We start from the raw sequence: 16,141 nt of genomic DNA, 5'->3' as shown, positions 1-16,141 counted from the left end.
GACGATAAGCAGTTTCTTTTATTCCTAACAACAGGCCTATCAAGTAAATAAGGCAGGTGTTAGCCCCATTTTAAAAATGAAGAAACTGAGGACACAGCTAATTCCGTTGTCCAAATTGCAGAAAATATAATGGGGACTAAGGAGCTGATCCAGTTTCTCACTCCAAATCCACTCCAACCTCCCATTCTGGCTCCCATCTCTTCAAAAAGGGCCTTTTTGACCCACTCCAGAGATGAGCTGCAAGAGAGCTTCTTTGAAAAGAAGCTTGGCGAGTAGTTCCTGTGATAGGTCTCTTTCTGACTTTTCCCTTTGTTCTTAATCTCATTCTAGCATAAATCACATATGCCCAATACCAAAAAGTTTGAAGACAGATACCTGGAGTGTGTGGGGGAACCCAAAGAATTATAGACCTTCAGGACTGGAAAGGATCAATGGGTCATTTACTTTAACCCCAAATGTTCAGATGGGAGAAAGTGAGAGGAAGATAGCCTGTGCGCACTCACCTAGCCAACTGTGGCAATCAGGAGACCCAAAGTCTAGCCTGCTGATGTACACCCAAAGAGCAGTGTGAAAATAACCTCAGACTTGGAGCACTGAAACAAAGAAACAGAACCAAAATCTCTGGGGGAATAAAGAGGTGACCTAAAAACAGTACACACTCTGCGATGCATTCCCTTTTTCTTTTGAATATGTTTTTATAGGGCTCTGATTGAGAAAGTTAATTAGGGACATTATTATGGTACTCTCTTTCCCTTGTCTTTGACTAAAGTCATGGGAGGAGGTAGGTGGAAGTGCCCAGCAGGTAGAGTGGGTGGAATTGGGAAATTGCTCTGTAAGATTCAAGTTGGTGACAATGGGATTGTTGGTTCCACCAGTTTATTATTCACTAGTCACTAGAATTAAATGTAATAATAGCTTGCATTTGCATAGTATATTCTAATTTACAAAGGGCTTTTATGACATTATCTCATTTGATCCCACTGATAACCTTGTAAGGTAGACAAGGCAGGTATAATTATCCCACTTTATGGACGACAGAACTGAGGCCCAGAGAAGTGAAATGACTTGACCCAGCACATTCAGTTATTAAACAGAGTCTGGACTAGAAACCAGGCATTCTTCCCTACAGAGCTTCAAATCTGCAAAGGTCACACAGCTAAGTAAGTTGGACTTGTATCCTAGGGAAGCCACCTCAGAGCATGTGCTTTTGCCTACCATGTTTTTCTAGTCATTCAACAGAGATTTGTTGATTGTGTCTTGTTTTCTTAGTTTCCTGCTCACTGTACATATAATTCGTGTGCTCTTACTGAGGCAGGTGCTCATTAGTGAAGGCATGCTTGGTAAAGGCTTCGAGAACCCTCTCCATACCTCAGCAAACACAAACCTGTGGCCTAATTCCAAGAGTCCCCATAAGCACTAATTGCAGGGAAGATGAACCAAGAGAAGACTAACATACAAGCCCTGACCCCACCTCCCATAGCCTTTAGACTCTGGGCTCATGAAAAGCTGATGCACTACATGTCCGGCCTGGGTCTAACCGGAAGTGAGGAAGCCAGAAGACCATTTTACCCAGCAGTCCTTTGTGTTATCCTATCCCTTGCTATGCTAGCTTTTCTTGGTAAAATTAGTAGCAGCTGTTGGCTAGTCTTGAAAATTGTCTACCCTCGGGAGAACATGTCACAAAGTACACAGGGCCTCTTTGAGGCTGGACCCCTGGGACAGGCAGCTCTATAAATAGCACCCGTGATAGTGAAATGGGAGATGGGTCAGAAAAGCAAACTGGCTGTCCTCAGGAATCATAAACCAGTGAGTCTAAGCAATGACTTTTAGAGAAAAAAAACCATTCCTATTACTTGGGTCTAACACTGAAGAGTCCCTTTAAGAACTAATTTGTGGGACACCTGGGGGGCTCAGTCAGTTAAGCGTCCAACTTTGGCTCAGGTCATGATCTCATGGTTCATGGGTTCGAGCCCCTCGTTGGGCTCTGTGCTGACAGCTAGCTCAGAGCCTGGAAACTGCTTTGGAATCTGTGTCTCCCTCTCTCTCTGACCCTCCCCTACTCACACTGCTCTCTCTCAGAAATAAATAAAACATTAAAAAAAAGAACTAATTTATAGAAGACGGTTGCACTGCTTTAGCTACTAAAGGAACTGAAGTTTGGTTCCGGGTTATGTTACATGAGTAAAACTTACAGAAATGTGCTTGTTCTCAAATGTTCCTATCCCACTCCTCTACCATCACATCCAAGAGGCCTCTCTTAGTACCATGTCCCTTCCCTACATCTATTTTTAATGAAAAAAAAATTTTCGTTAGGATTGCAAAAGCAGTTTGTGCCAGTCAAGAATGTCAAAAACTATATAAATGTATAACTAAGAATGTAAAGTGCCTTTCAATCTCTAGCCCAGAGATAACAAGTGTTAACAGTCAAAGTCTCCTTTAGTTTGGAGGCTCTTGCAGGGATTCACACGAAAGGTAAAGCATGCGGGGAGAAGGTATGATGAGGCAGGGGCAGATACAAAGTGGCTCCAAAGTGAAATCAACAGGAAGGTGGGAAAAGAGTAAGGTAAGGAAAATTCGCCCTTGTCTTTGAGCAAAGGTGAGTGAAACGAAGTTGTCTCATTGAATAACAGGGGAAGATGCTTAGTCTGTCAAGCCTTGGTGGTCATCTTGTGTCAGTTATTATTCTAGGAGCCACAGCTACAAATGCTCAAAGGCCTGCACTTAACCTCGCAGATGTGCTGTTAAGTATTTCAAATTCAGACTACTTTAGCATCTCAACAGAAATTAAAGGCTGGGAGGGAGGGAGAAATTTCAAATGTAGAAAGCACTCATCTATTTGAGGGACCTGAGGTTTTCAGTCATCACCTTGAAGCAGCTGCTTGGAACATATTATCTCCGGAATCCACATTTTCTGTAAACTTACCCATAACCTTCTCAAGGTATAAACACTCCACAATTAGTGCAAAATCAGCTTCGGCAAAATGCAACTTGAGCCAAACACACATCTGAAAGCTAAGGTGAGACTGTTTTAAGTTACAAATGTGAACTCTGTCAGCCTACTTCAGGGGTACATCGTCTAATAATTACAGCAGACCAAGACTCAAGCTTTTGACTTCATCACTCTTGCCACTATTAACGTTGCTCATACTTACTGTGGTGTGTGTAGCCAGGAAAAGTCTCACTTTAGGACCTTGACAAACAAGTCCCACCGGTCTTACCCTTCTTAGCAGTATCCTGACAGACCGCACACACTATTAAATAGGCTGTGTGAAAGCCAGTCTTATGCACCTTGAATGAGGCCTTCGAGGATAGTCGGCCCTCAGCCTTGCTGACTTCAGAGTCAGAGGGTAACTGCTGCTGACTTGCAGCTCTACATCCCTGGAGACTCCTAGGGATTTCCCTTCTGGTAAGGTTTTCAAGGGGGGTGATGATTGCTGTACTTCTCTTTCTTTTTAATTATCACAAGAGAAAAATAAGAGAACACTGTTACTGCTATCTGGTTATTTTATCTGATTTTACTTTGCCATTTTAGGTTTTAGGTTCGAATTTTCTTATTATAGCCCCAAGGAATACAACAAGGATCTAGGAGAAGAAAAGGAAAAGACAAGTTCTAGCATTTCTAAAGGCACCAAGTAAAGTCCAAAAAAGCAACACATAAATACTGAGTCCCCTCTCTCTAGCAGAAGTCAAGTATAGGCAGTGTGATCTTTTGTTAGGAAGTTGTCATCTAAATGGAAAGGCCTGGAGTGAAGTCAGACGTGACTTGGGCAAGGAAGCTAGTTGACCATCTAGAGAGTTTACTAGACAGTGGCATTAATTAGGTAGAGTCACTAGATTTCCAGGAAGGATTCTCCCCTTTAAAGGCTCATAAATTGAATTACAAGTTCACCATGATAAGATCAAATGCTGAGACTCGCTTACCAAACTCACAAGAGACATACATAAAAACTAGAGTGCCATTTACTCTTTCCCATTAAGAACTATAACTACACAGCATGTAGGATATGTCAACTAATTCACATTCTCAATTGTGAGGGGGGGAAAATAAGATTTAAACACATCTACAGAATCCTGGAAATAAATCATCAAGCCTGTGCATAATTAGGGATTTTATCATACTTTTAGTTCCCCAGGAATAGAACCAGCCTCATAATATATAAGACTTGAGTGATTTCAGCATAATCAACCTTTTGGAACATTTTCCTAACTTTTGACTTTAACTAGTTTTCCAGAATAAGTCTGCCTTTATGTGTCTAGTAGAAACACTTGTTTTGAAAGGGGGTTTCACAGGCTCTCTCTTAGGTCATTTCCTCAATTACTGAGCTTATGCCTTACATTTGGATTCTCACTGATGTTCTTCTCAGAGAGTTGAGTTGAGTCAATTGTGAGAAAAACTGGCAGCTCATCCCTATGCTGACTACAGGATATTCAGTTATTGAAAGGGAAGCTGGACTAGATGACATTTATGGTCCTTCTGTTCACAGAGGCATGAAGGAAAAGGTGAGAAAAGTTGGATAGTTGAGGTGGAAAGCTAAGGAGAGGGCTGAATCTGATTTAATTCACTAAAGAAATTATTTTAACTGAAGGCAGAGATAAGGAATTGTGTATGCTGAATTTTCTCTACTTTTGTTGTTCATAGGCAAATGCCACTTTTGGCAACTATAAATCCAAGGAGGCTCTCCTGGGAGACAGACTAGCAGCTGCTCAGGACCGTGTTGATGCAGCAGCCCCCACTGTGTAAGACCCCACATACCATGCATATACACTTTCTGATTGATTCCATGCAGAAATTGGTTTGGCTTCAATTCCATTCGGCTAAGTAGGTTATTCTATCCAGTCATTCATTTGCTCAAGCAACTTTTACTGAGCCCTAAGCCAGATATTGGCATAAAAAAATAAGATATTGTCCACTCACAATCTAAGGAAAAAGATATATAAGGAACTTTTTTGCTAAGTTTATTTATTTTGAGATAGAGAGAGTGCCAGCAGGGGAGGGGCTGAGAAAGACGGAGAACCTCAAGCAGGCTTCATGCTATCAGCACAGAGCCCATGCAGGGCTTGAACTCACAAAACCAAAACCATAAGAAACATGAGCTGAAACCAAGAGTCAGACACCTAACCAACTGAGCCACCCAAGTGTTCCTAGAAGGAATGGTTTTAAAACAGAAAGGTTTGCATTTTGCTTAAGGAATGTTCAGAGAACTGAGGGATTCAGAGGGTAGAAGGTGTGCCTCAAAGAACTGCTTTAGCTGTGTCTCACAAATTTTGATATGTTGCATTTTCATTTATTTCAGTGGAATTTTTCATTTGTCTTGAGACTTGCTTTTTAACCTAGGGATTATTTTGATGGGTTTTGTTTCCCAGTACTTGGAGATTTTTCTGTAGTTTTTTGTTACTCTAAGTTGATTTCATCGTGGTTGGAGAACACACTCTGTATGATTTAAATTCTTTTTTTTTTTTTAAATATTATTTATTTATTTATTTATTTATTTCTAGGAGAGAGAGAGACAGCGTGAGCAGGGGAGGGTCAGAGAGAGAGAGGGAGTCACAGACTCGGAAAGAGGCTCCAGGCTCTGAGCTGGCAGTCAGCACAGAGCCCGACGCGGGGCTCGAACCCACGAACCGCGAGATCATGACCTAAGCGAAAGTCGGACGCTTAACCGTCTAAGCCACCCAGGTGCCCCTGATTTAAATTCTTTTAATTTTGTGGAGGTTTGTTTTATGGCAAGCATCATAGGATATAGTCTATTCTGGTATGTGATCCACTGGCACTTAAGAAGCGTCTATATTCTGTTGTCATGGTGTGGAAAATTCTATACATGTTGGTTAAATCCTGTTTGTTGATGTTACTGTGTTACTGAGTTCTTTGTCTAGGTATTCTATCAGTTATTGAGAGAAGTATATTGAATTCTCCAACCTTAATTGTGAATTTATGTCTCTTTTCATGTTTTTCAGTTTTTGCTTCACATGTTTTGTAGCTCTGTTGTTTGGTGCATACATATTTAAAATTACTATGTCTTAAAAAATAAAAATAAAATAAAATTGCTATGTCTTTTTGGTATAGTGTCCCTTTTATCATTATATATTGCCCCTTTCTGTCTTTGCTAATTTTCTTCTTATTGAAGTCTACTTTTTCTGACATTAATACGGCCAATCATGCTTTCCTTTGAATAATGTTTATATGACCTATCTTTTCTACCCTTCCTACCCTTTTACTTTCAACCTGCCTATATCATATTTGAAGTGAGATTCTTACAGACAACATATTTGGATTACATTTTTAATCCACTCTGCTAGTTTCTGTCATTTAAGTGATATATTTAAACCATTTACATTTAATTATTGATATGAAGACTTAAGTTTGCCATTTTATTTTTATATCCTCTTTATTCTGTGTAATTTCTGTTTCTTTTGTTTTGTTTTTAATGTCTTCCTATGAGTTACCTGAATGTTTCTGAGAATTTCACTTCTTTTATACATAGTGTTTTTGAGTATACTTCTTTGCATATCTTTTTTAATGGTTGTTTAAGAGATTAAATATACAGAATTTATCTGCTGGTGTCATCACTTTGCCGATACAAATGATTCAGATGATTAAATTATAAGTAAAATTCTTTCCCAAGTCTATAGCATTTAACTACAAGATCTTGCCTCGGGCACCTGAGAAGGTCTTGATGTCACTGAAATTGATATTTCAGTCCTTTCTCATTTCTCCAGCGGTGCTTGCTTGTGAAATCCAGACTATCTCTGACACAAGAAAAAGAGGTGCAATTAAATGTTTAGAAAACTACCAATTGTTCATGCTGATGAGCAGAGAGGTGGACTAGATAATTCAAATCCAGATAGAACTTTCAAAATCCAAATTTTAGCTGCATATACTAACCTGTTAAACTTTTAAGAGGACTTTTTAAAAATAGTAAAATTGTACTGTTCAAATTTTACCTGCTGATTTTATTCTTTTGCTAATATTTCATGTAAAGGGAGAAATGGGTCATAAATGACTCACACTGGATCATCAGACTGCAGGTAATTTGGGTGAGGTATTATGAATTGGCAGTCTGGCCTTATAGAATATATCAAGACTTAGATGTCATATAGAGGTGGGGTTGAATTCCAGCTTTGTTATATATAAGCTATGTGACATCTTTTGTGATACTTTATTTCCTAGTTTGTAAAGTATGGTCAATTATTTTTCCTGCAAATTTTTTTGTGAGGATTACATAACACATAATATACATAAAAGACCTACCACAGAAGATGATCAACAAAATATAAGTTCCCTTGCTATGTTCCTGTTGACTTTCACAGAAGAAAGCCAAATATCTGTATTCAAGTATATGGGTATTTCTAAACTAGGGCTCTCTCCATCAACCAAAGTTTGAGAGGTATGCTAAATAATATTTTGGTAGCACTAAAGAAGCCCCTTCTTAAAGAGCTTTAAAAAAAAATTTACTGATCACTAACTATGTGATGAACAAAGGGTGGGCACTTGACATCCTGACATTATGGCTTCCTTTGCACCCACCTTATAGTCTCTGACATCTAGAAAGATGAAGAGCCAAACAAAAAGGGACCTAACCTGAAAATTAAGTCTGGGATATAGATCAGAGTTGTCTAGGTAATTATTTGACCTTGAAGAGGTGACTTAGCTTCTTTACGGTTCAGTTTCCTCATCTATTAAATGAGACTAGACCTGTCTCTGGGGAACTGTGAGGGTGAATTAGGTCATGTACATAAAACACTTGAGGTCTTTGAAAGAAGAGCTTTTACAAACCTATAAATGGCATAATTAATGTCATCATTGCCATTATTATTGTTGACAAGGTGAGATATGTGTGCACACATGCAAACTTCAGAGTTGGGAACATTTGTTACAGAGAATATGAATCTGAAGACTACCCTATGGAGTTTCTCTTACCCCAGTCTCTTTATTGCTGGCTTAAAATATCCCACTTCTACAGAAATACTTTTGTTCACACAATTGACATTTTATTACCAGCAATAAAATGTCCATGTATGAAGTCCCCTGAACCATCACCCCTGTTTTTCACAATGGTTAAGGGTCCTTAGGAGTGTGTTAGGTGGAACTAGAAAGATTTTCGCCTACCTGCAGCCTTCACTGTAATGAAATACCTTCTTTATTAGCATAAGCAGCTAATATTGATGCAGTGCCCAATGAATTCCAGATAATATGTTAAGTTTATCAGCATTATCTCATTAACTCTCACAATGGCATAAAACACACTTTATTTAGATTTTACTCAGAGAGTACCTTCTTACGGAGGCTTTTCAAATTCACCCTAAATAAAAGGGTAACATGCTCCCTTACACCCAGACCTTTGATCTGGCTTTTTTTTCTTCATAGCCCCCATTTGACATATTTACATTTCTTGGTATATCCTCTGTGTCTTCCCTTAGAATGCAAAGTCTGTAAGAATGGGATGTTGTTTTGTTAACTGTCTATCCCCAGTATCTAACAAAGTACCTAGCACATGATGGGTGCTCAGAAAAAAATACTTGTAAGCAAATTAATGACCCTTTGAGTTAGGTAAGACTATACCATTTTGCTGATGATGAAATGGAGACTGAAATTTCCCCCACAGCCACACAAAAAATGGCAAAGCTGAGACTGGAAAGAAGTCTAACTGATTCTAGCCTGGCCGCTAACCACTGACCTCATGCCCCCCACTGCCTTCAGGAAAGACCACACAGATGATACTTTACTGCTATGGCATGTTTCTGTCAGAAGAGTCGTGAATAGAATAGCAGTGAGACAGAGGCAAAGGAATAAACTGGGGAAAATAATTAGATTCTAGTAAATTGTCCTTTTCTTCCCTTCCAACACCACTCGTACCTAAAAAACATGTACCAGTCAACTTTCTCTTCAGCTCTTTCTAAGCAAACCTGAAATTCCAGGAACCTACATCTCTTCCATCTTTTGTCTCCCTTCTCTAATGTCTCCATCAGTTTGCTGGGGCCACACGTTCCTATAAGGAGGAAAATAGAAATTGCATTTATTAACCATTTAGTACACATCACCACTGCATTAGGTATGCTACATTTGTTACCTCTACTACATACCAATTTACAGGCAGTAGGTATTTTTAGTCGACATTTTATATAGGAAATATACTGAGGATCAAGGAAGCTAAATATCTACTCTAAGATGTCTTAGTCTGACTTCAAAGCTCATGCTCTTTTTTTTTTCTTTTTTTTTGTGGAGACTAGCAAAGATAGAGACTGGAGTAAACCCACAGGGATTTTCCTAGTAGGATCTCCTCTGGTCCACTAGGAGACTGATGACAAATTCTAGTTCTTGAGTATGATGAATATTCAAATTGCAGGATTACAACATCAGAGTAAAATGACAAGATCGGCATCTCTGCACTTGGTTGAGGTATGTTCTCATTGTCCTGTGTGCTTGGTCCCCAGATGCTCTTCCATGTGGGAAAAACTAAGGTCCATGACTATACACTTCAGACTTTACTCTCTCCAGGTAGCATGCTGATCCTTAGGGGGGAAAATCCCGTTTAAGATAAATTATCCTAGGAGTGTAGAGTCAGGTTGTGAGAAAATAGATCTGATGCTGGAAGACAAAAGAGAAGGAGTATTGAGGGAAAGGCAGAACTAAGGAAAGGAAGGTGGTTAGGCTCCAAATCAAGGACAGGAATTGGACTTGACACCTTCCTGCACTTTCTACTTTTTCCCCATCATTCTCCTAATCCCCTCTTCTTCCATTCCCTGACCACCAAGCTATACACTTCCTGTACAAACCCCTCCACCCACCACCCACCCTCCCTTTCCCCACTCAGCATACTAAAAGCATCCCTTAAGACAGAAACAGACTCTGCAGAGGAGGGGGGCAGTTCAAATGTCTAATAAACATAAGAAAAGCTGCCAACCTATCAGGAAACCTGAGAAAAGCTGCCAACCTATCAGGAAACCTGAGAAATGGAAATTTAAAACAAAGCTAACAAACCTTGGAAGACTTTTTAAACAGGGGAGGAATGTGATCAAAACATTTGGTAAACATGCACCTTTGTCTGACTTGAGATTTTAATGCAGTGTATAATTCTTTAGATACATCCCGAAAAGCAAATGCTTCAATTTCAGAGTTAAATATATGTACCAAAAATTTACTGATGTTTTGATATTTAAAAATAATGTTGTATCCGTATAAAAGGAAAGCTAGTTTCGTAATTGCCAGTTACCTTCCTTTTTCCTTTTTGAAGGATTTCTTTTACCTTCGGATTTTATAAGGGGAAAAAAAAGATCAGTGATGAAAAAGAAAAGACAAGGCACATTCTACATGAACAATGTACAGTTTGGTAAATATTATTGAAACATATTTAGATATGTATAAATTCCATTTGATATGAAGATATATTTTTAGAGTGGTACTAACTGCCTAACTCAGAAACTTTTGAAACTGCAAAACTCAGAGCTTTTGAAAAGTTCTAAAAGCTGAAAGTTGGTGTTTTGTTTTCTTTTCTAACTCATTCCTGGCAAGACCTAACCTGACCTGAATTCATTTAGTGGCAAACCTGAACTGAGCTCACATGTTATATGGCTATTTATAGCCTTTATTTCCCACTTAGTATGAATATTCAAACATTGTACTGCAGAACTAATGTTTGATTATGAATACAGTTCTGCTGTATAACCCACTAGGCTAACAATATAATATACTTTCTATGTACATACTATCTTTCTTAAAACTGAAAAATTCTGAATTCTGAAAACTTCTGGCTCCAAATGTTTTGGATAAGGACATTTCTTGACTCAGGTATTAATAGCTGCATTGAAATGTTAAAGAAGAAAAATATCTTAGAGATCATAAAGTTCAACATCTTTCTCTTTTTAAAGAGTGAAAACTAGTATCGACAGAAAAAGCACCTTCAAAAATACAAATGGTTACTCATAAAGCTAGGGCTTTTTGTAAGACATATCTCTGATTCTATAGAAATTCAGCCAGGGTGTGGTGTTCATGCTCCTGCCTGAATCATCTACTTTTGCACTTATGATTCTGAACCTGGTTTTCCTCTACCTTCTCTTAGAGGCTGAAAGAAGCACAGGCCACTCTGTCTTACCTTTTGGTTGCTTGTCATAATTTTTTTCATGTTTACTGAACGGGTGTATTTGACTCCATTTGCTTTCTGAAGCCCTGTCAAATGAAAGTTGCATAAGGAAAATAAATCAAAGAAGTCTGATCAACCCTGTGACTTGTAGGAAATCCCTAGGAGAGAGAAGCATGTTGAATTGCACCGCTTGCAGATCTTTCAGCATGCAAGGACCTCAGACTGATAAGCACAAGGCTGTAAATTCTATGGAGAAAACCAGAGAAGATGGTGGAGAAGTAGGGAGCTCTGTACATTTCGCTCTCCCTCATCTCTCAAACAGAAAAGGCCTGAAGCCATAGGACACTGAACCAAGGAGTCTGGGAGGAAAAGAGACAGAGTCCACTAAGAAGACAACCTCATAGATGTGTCAGTGTGAACTGGGGAAGATAAAAACAGGAGGGACCGGAGACACAGAGGGAGGGGAGGGAACCCCCTATGCGGGGAGCCATGGAGAGTCAGAGGAAGAGAAAAAGCGGCTGAAACTGCTCATAGAAGTGTCCCTGGAGGGGCGCCTGGGTGGCTTAGTCGGTTAAGTGTCCGACTTTCACTTAGGTCATGATCTCGTGGTTCGTGGGTTCGAGCCCTGCGTCCCGCTCTGTGCTGACTGCCAGCGCACAGCCTGGAGCCTGTTTTGGAGTCTGTGACTCCCTCTCTCTCTGACCCTCCCCTGCTCACGCTGTCTCTCTTTCACTCCTAGAAATAAATAAAACATTAAAAAAAAAAAAAAAGAACTGTCCCTGGAGAAGAGAAAAACCTCGGCTCCGGACAGAGAGTGATCCTATTTCTAGCTACAGTGCTGACTTTGGACTGGGTGCCTGGTTCCAGGCGGCACCAGGAGAAACTGCTCCGCTGCTCTCCCAGCTCAATCCCCTGCTGGGAAGCAGCCCGACCTGCGAGGTTATATTTCAGGTGGTATCAATAAAGCTCACGGACAAAGACCTGGAAATGAGGCAGAGCTTGGGACATAGAACATGGCCCACCTTGGCTACACCCGCAGCACAGGGAGATCGGACCCAAAAGAGTGGTTTGCAATGCTTGATTCGAGAAGGGACTGGGGCACCGCCATTTTTCTCCCTACAACCACCAAGGCGGGACCTCACAGAGCTGCCTGCGGGACCACAATGGAGGCTAAGACCTGCCTACACCAAACAGTGCCCATCCCAGCTAGAGAGCTGCTTTTTTTTTAACCAGAGCCCGGGGCAAGACCAACATGGATGCACTACTGTGATTAATTCTAGATCAATTCTTTCTATTCAGATATATTTTCCCTTGTCTCATTCGTATCCCTCCCCTCTGCTGGACTGGGCACTCTTGTCATTGGTTTGCTTAAACAGTCACAATTAATCCATTCTCTAGATGTATATTCTACACCTCCACCGCTACCTTTCTATCTCTCTCTCTCTCTCTGGAGTAATCAGACTATATAGTTTCTTTTAGTTACATTATCTTCGTTTCTTTCTCCTTGCCTCCTACCATATTCTCCTCTTTCTCTCTCTGAATTAAGCCTCTTAGTCTCTATGCCTGGTCATTGTCCAATTTCGTTTTCTCCCCTCCCCTGTCATTTCTCTCTCTGTATATGCTCTTCCATCAGCACTGCATGCACCCAGTTCTTTATTTCTAGCTGGGAATTCTGGTTTTATGCTTTAAGACTGTCCTTTGTCTTTTGGGGTTTTTTTCTTTTTTCTTTTTCTTTTTCCATTTCAGTTTGCTTGTTTGTTGGATTTGTCTGTGTGTTTGTGTCCCTTTGTTCCTTGTGTGTTTGTCTGTCTGTTTTCCTTTGCAGGGCTACCTCAAGAAACAAGCCAAAGTACACATGGTGGAGAGTTCCAAATACCACTATGAGTAGGGAAATAAAATAACCAAAGTCTCAACAAGGGAGACCAAGAGACACCATTGAAAGAACACTTCCTGAATGGACAGGCTCTGGACAATCAATGAATCTTCTTTAATATAGCAGTATTCACAGGTGCAGAGCACATAACAAGCTTTTAAAACTAACAAGAGACCGAAAGCTAGCCAAAATGATGAAACGGAAGAACTCTTCTCTAAAGAAATTCCAGGAAGAAATGACAGCTAAAGAACTCTCAAAACAGATATAAGCAACATAACTGAACAAAAATTTAGAACAATAGTCACAAAATTAATCGCTGGGCTTCAAAAAGGCATGGGAGACATCAGAGAAGCTATTGCTACAAAGACTAAGGAGCTTAAAAATAGTTGTGATGAATTAAACAAAGCTATAAATGAGGTGCATAATAAAATGGAGGCGTCCAATGCATGGATTGAAGAGGCAGAGAGGAGAATAAGTGAATTATAAGACACACTTATAGAAAAAGAGGAAGCCGAGAAAGAGAGATAAACTGATCCAGGAGCATGAAAGGAAAGTTCGAGAACTAAGCGATACAATCAAACGGAACAATAGTATCATAGGAATTCCAGAAGAAGAAGAGAGAGGGAAAGGCACTGAAGGAGTCCTTGAACAAACTATAGCAGAGAACTTCCCCAATCTGGGGAAGGAAACAGACATTGAAATCCATCAGGCACAGAGAACTCCCCTCAGATATAACTTGAATCCATCTTCTGCATGACATATCATAGTCAAACTGGCAAAATATAAGGAAAAAGAGAATTCTGAAAGCAGCTAGGGATAAAAGAGCCCTCACATACAAAGGGAGACCTATCAGAGTAGTTACAGACGTATCTACTGAAACTTGGCAGGCCAGAAAGGAATGGCAGGAAATCTTCAATGTGATGAACAGAAAAAAATATGCAGCCAAGAATCCTCTATCCAGCAAGCCTGTCATTAATAATAGAAGGAGAGATAAATGTCTTCCCAAATAAACAAAAATTGAAAGAATTTATCACCACTAAACCAGCCATACAAGAAATCCTAAGGGGGACTCTATGAAGGAAATGTTGCAAGGAACACAAGATATCAGAGACACCACAACAAGCATGAATCCTACAAAGAACACAATGACTCTAAACCCATATTTTTCAATAATAATACTGAATGTAAATGGACTAACTGCTCCATAGGTGCCCAAAGATATAGGGTAGCAGAATGGGTAAAAAAAACAAAATCCATCTATCTGCTGTGTACAAGAAACTCATTTTAGACCTGAGGACACCCTCAGATTGAAAGTAAAGGGATGGAGAACTATCTATCAGGCTACAGAAAGTCATAAGAAAGCTGAAGTAGTCATACTTATATCAGACAAACTGGAATTTAAAGTAAAGGGATGAAGAAGAGCATTATATAATATTTACAGGGTCTATCCATCAGGAAGAACTAACAATTATAAATGTCTATGCACCAAATACGGAAGCACCCAAATACATAAAAAAATTAATGACAAACAGAAATAATCTTATGGATAAGAATGTGCTAATAGCAGGGGACTTTAATACTCTACTTACAGCAATGGATAGATCAACTAGACAGAAAATCACTAAAGAAACAATGGACTTGAATGACACATTGGACCAGATGGATTTGACACATATATTTAGAACTCTACATCCTGAGGCTATAGAATTCACTTTCTTCTTAAGTGTGCATGGTACATTCTCTAAGATAGATCACATACTGGGACATAAAGCAGCCCTCAATAAATATAAAAGAATTGAGATCATACCATGCACACTTTCAGATCACAATGCTATGAAACCGGAAATCAATCACAATAAAAATTCCGGAAAACCTCCAAAAACATGGAGGTTAAAGAACACCCTACTAATGAACAAATGGGCCAATCAGACAATTAGAGAAGAAATTTAAAAATATATGGAACAAATGAAAATGAAAATACAACAATCCAAACTATGGGATGTGGCAAAAGCAGTCCTAAGAGGAAAGTATATTGCTCTCCAGGCCTATTTCAAGAAATCTGAAAAAGCACAAATACAAAATCTAACAGTGCACCTAAAGGAACTAGAAGCAGAGCAACAAGAGCACCCCAAACCCAGCAGAAGAAGAGATATAATAAAAATCAGGGAAGAAATAAACAATATAGAATCCAAAAAAAAAAGTTGAACAGATCAATGAAAGCAAGAGTTAGTTTTTTGAAAAAATAAACAAAATTGATAAACCTCTAGCCAGGCTTCTCAAAAAGAAAAGAGAGAGCACTCAAATAGACAAAATCATGAATCAAAATGGTTTTATTACAACCAATCCCTCAGAAATACAAGCAATTATCAGGGAATACTATGAAAAATTATATGCCAACAAACAGGACCATTTAGAAGAAATGGACAAATTCCTAAACATACACGCACTACCAAAATTCACACTGGAAGAGATAGAAAATCTGAACAGACCCATAACTAGTGAAGAAATTGAATCAGTTATCAAAAATCTTCCAACAAATAAGAGTCCTGGGCCAGATGGCTTCCGTGGGGAATTCTACCAGACATTTAAATCAGAGTTAATACCCATTCTTCTCAAGCTATTCCAAAAAAGAGAGATCGAAGGAAAACTTCTCAACTCATTCTATGAAGCCAGCATCACTTTGGTCCCCAAGCCAGACAGAGACTTGCAAAAAAAAGGGAACTACAGGCCAATATCCTTGATGAATACAGATGCAAAAATCCTCAACAAGATACTTACAAGTCGAATTCAACAGCACATAAGAAGAATTATCCACCATGATTAAGTGGGATTCCTTCTTGGGTTATAGGGCTGGTTCAATATTCGCAAATCAATCAATGTGATACATCACATTAACAAAAGAAAAGATAAAAACCATATGATCCTGTCGATAGATGCAGAAAAAGCATTTGACAAGATACAGCATCCCTTCTTAATAAAGACCCTCGAGAAAGTCGGGATAGAAGAAACTTACTTAAACATCATAAAAACCATTTATGAGAAGCCCTCAGCTAACATCATCCCCAATGAGGAAAAACTGAGAGCTTTCCCCCTGAGATCAGGAACACGACAGGGATGTCCACTCTCACCACTGTTGTTTAACATAGTGCTGGAAGTCCTAGCATCAGCCATCAGACAACAAAAGGAAATC

At 39.3% G+C, this 16,141-nt stretch overlaps 1 long non-coding RNA gene across 1 annotated transcript in view; it reads right to left on the bottom strand.

The window, feature by feature from the left end:
• LOC120232608 overlaps window positions 1–16,141 on the bottom strand; it is a 19,338-nt gene continuing 3,197 nt past the window's right edge. The window contains exons 2-6 of the long non-coding RNA XR_005528604.1: window positions 11,091–11,164; window positions 8,855–8,987; window positions 6,661–6,747; window positions 504–593; window positions 1–237 (exon numbers count right to left, since the gene is read on the bottom strand). This is a non-coding gene — a long non-coding RNA (uncharacterized LOC120232608). The remainder of the gene's footprint in view (window positions 238–503; window positions 594–6,660; window positions 6,748–8,854; window positions 8,988–11,090; window positions 11,165–16,141) is intronic.

The sequence above is a fragment of the Hyaena hyaena genome, unplaced genomic scaffold, assembly GCF_003009895.1.
Source record: "Hyaena hyaena isolate Hyena2069 unplaced genomic scaffold, ASM300989v1 scaffold_75, whole genome shotgun sequence".
NCBI lineage: Eukaryota > Metazoa > Chordata > Mammalia > Carnivora > Hyaenidae > Hyaena > Hyaena hyaena.
Note: the sequence above shows the minus strand (reverse complement) of the source record. Positions and strands in the feature narration are given on the sequence as shown.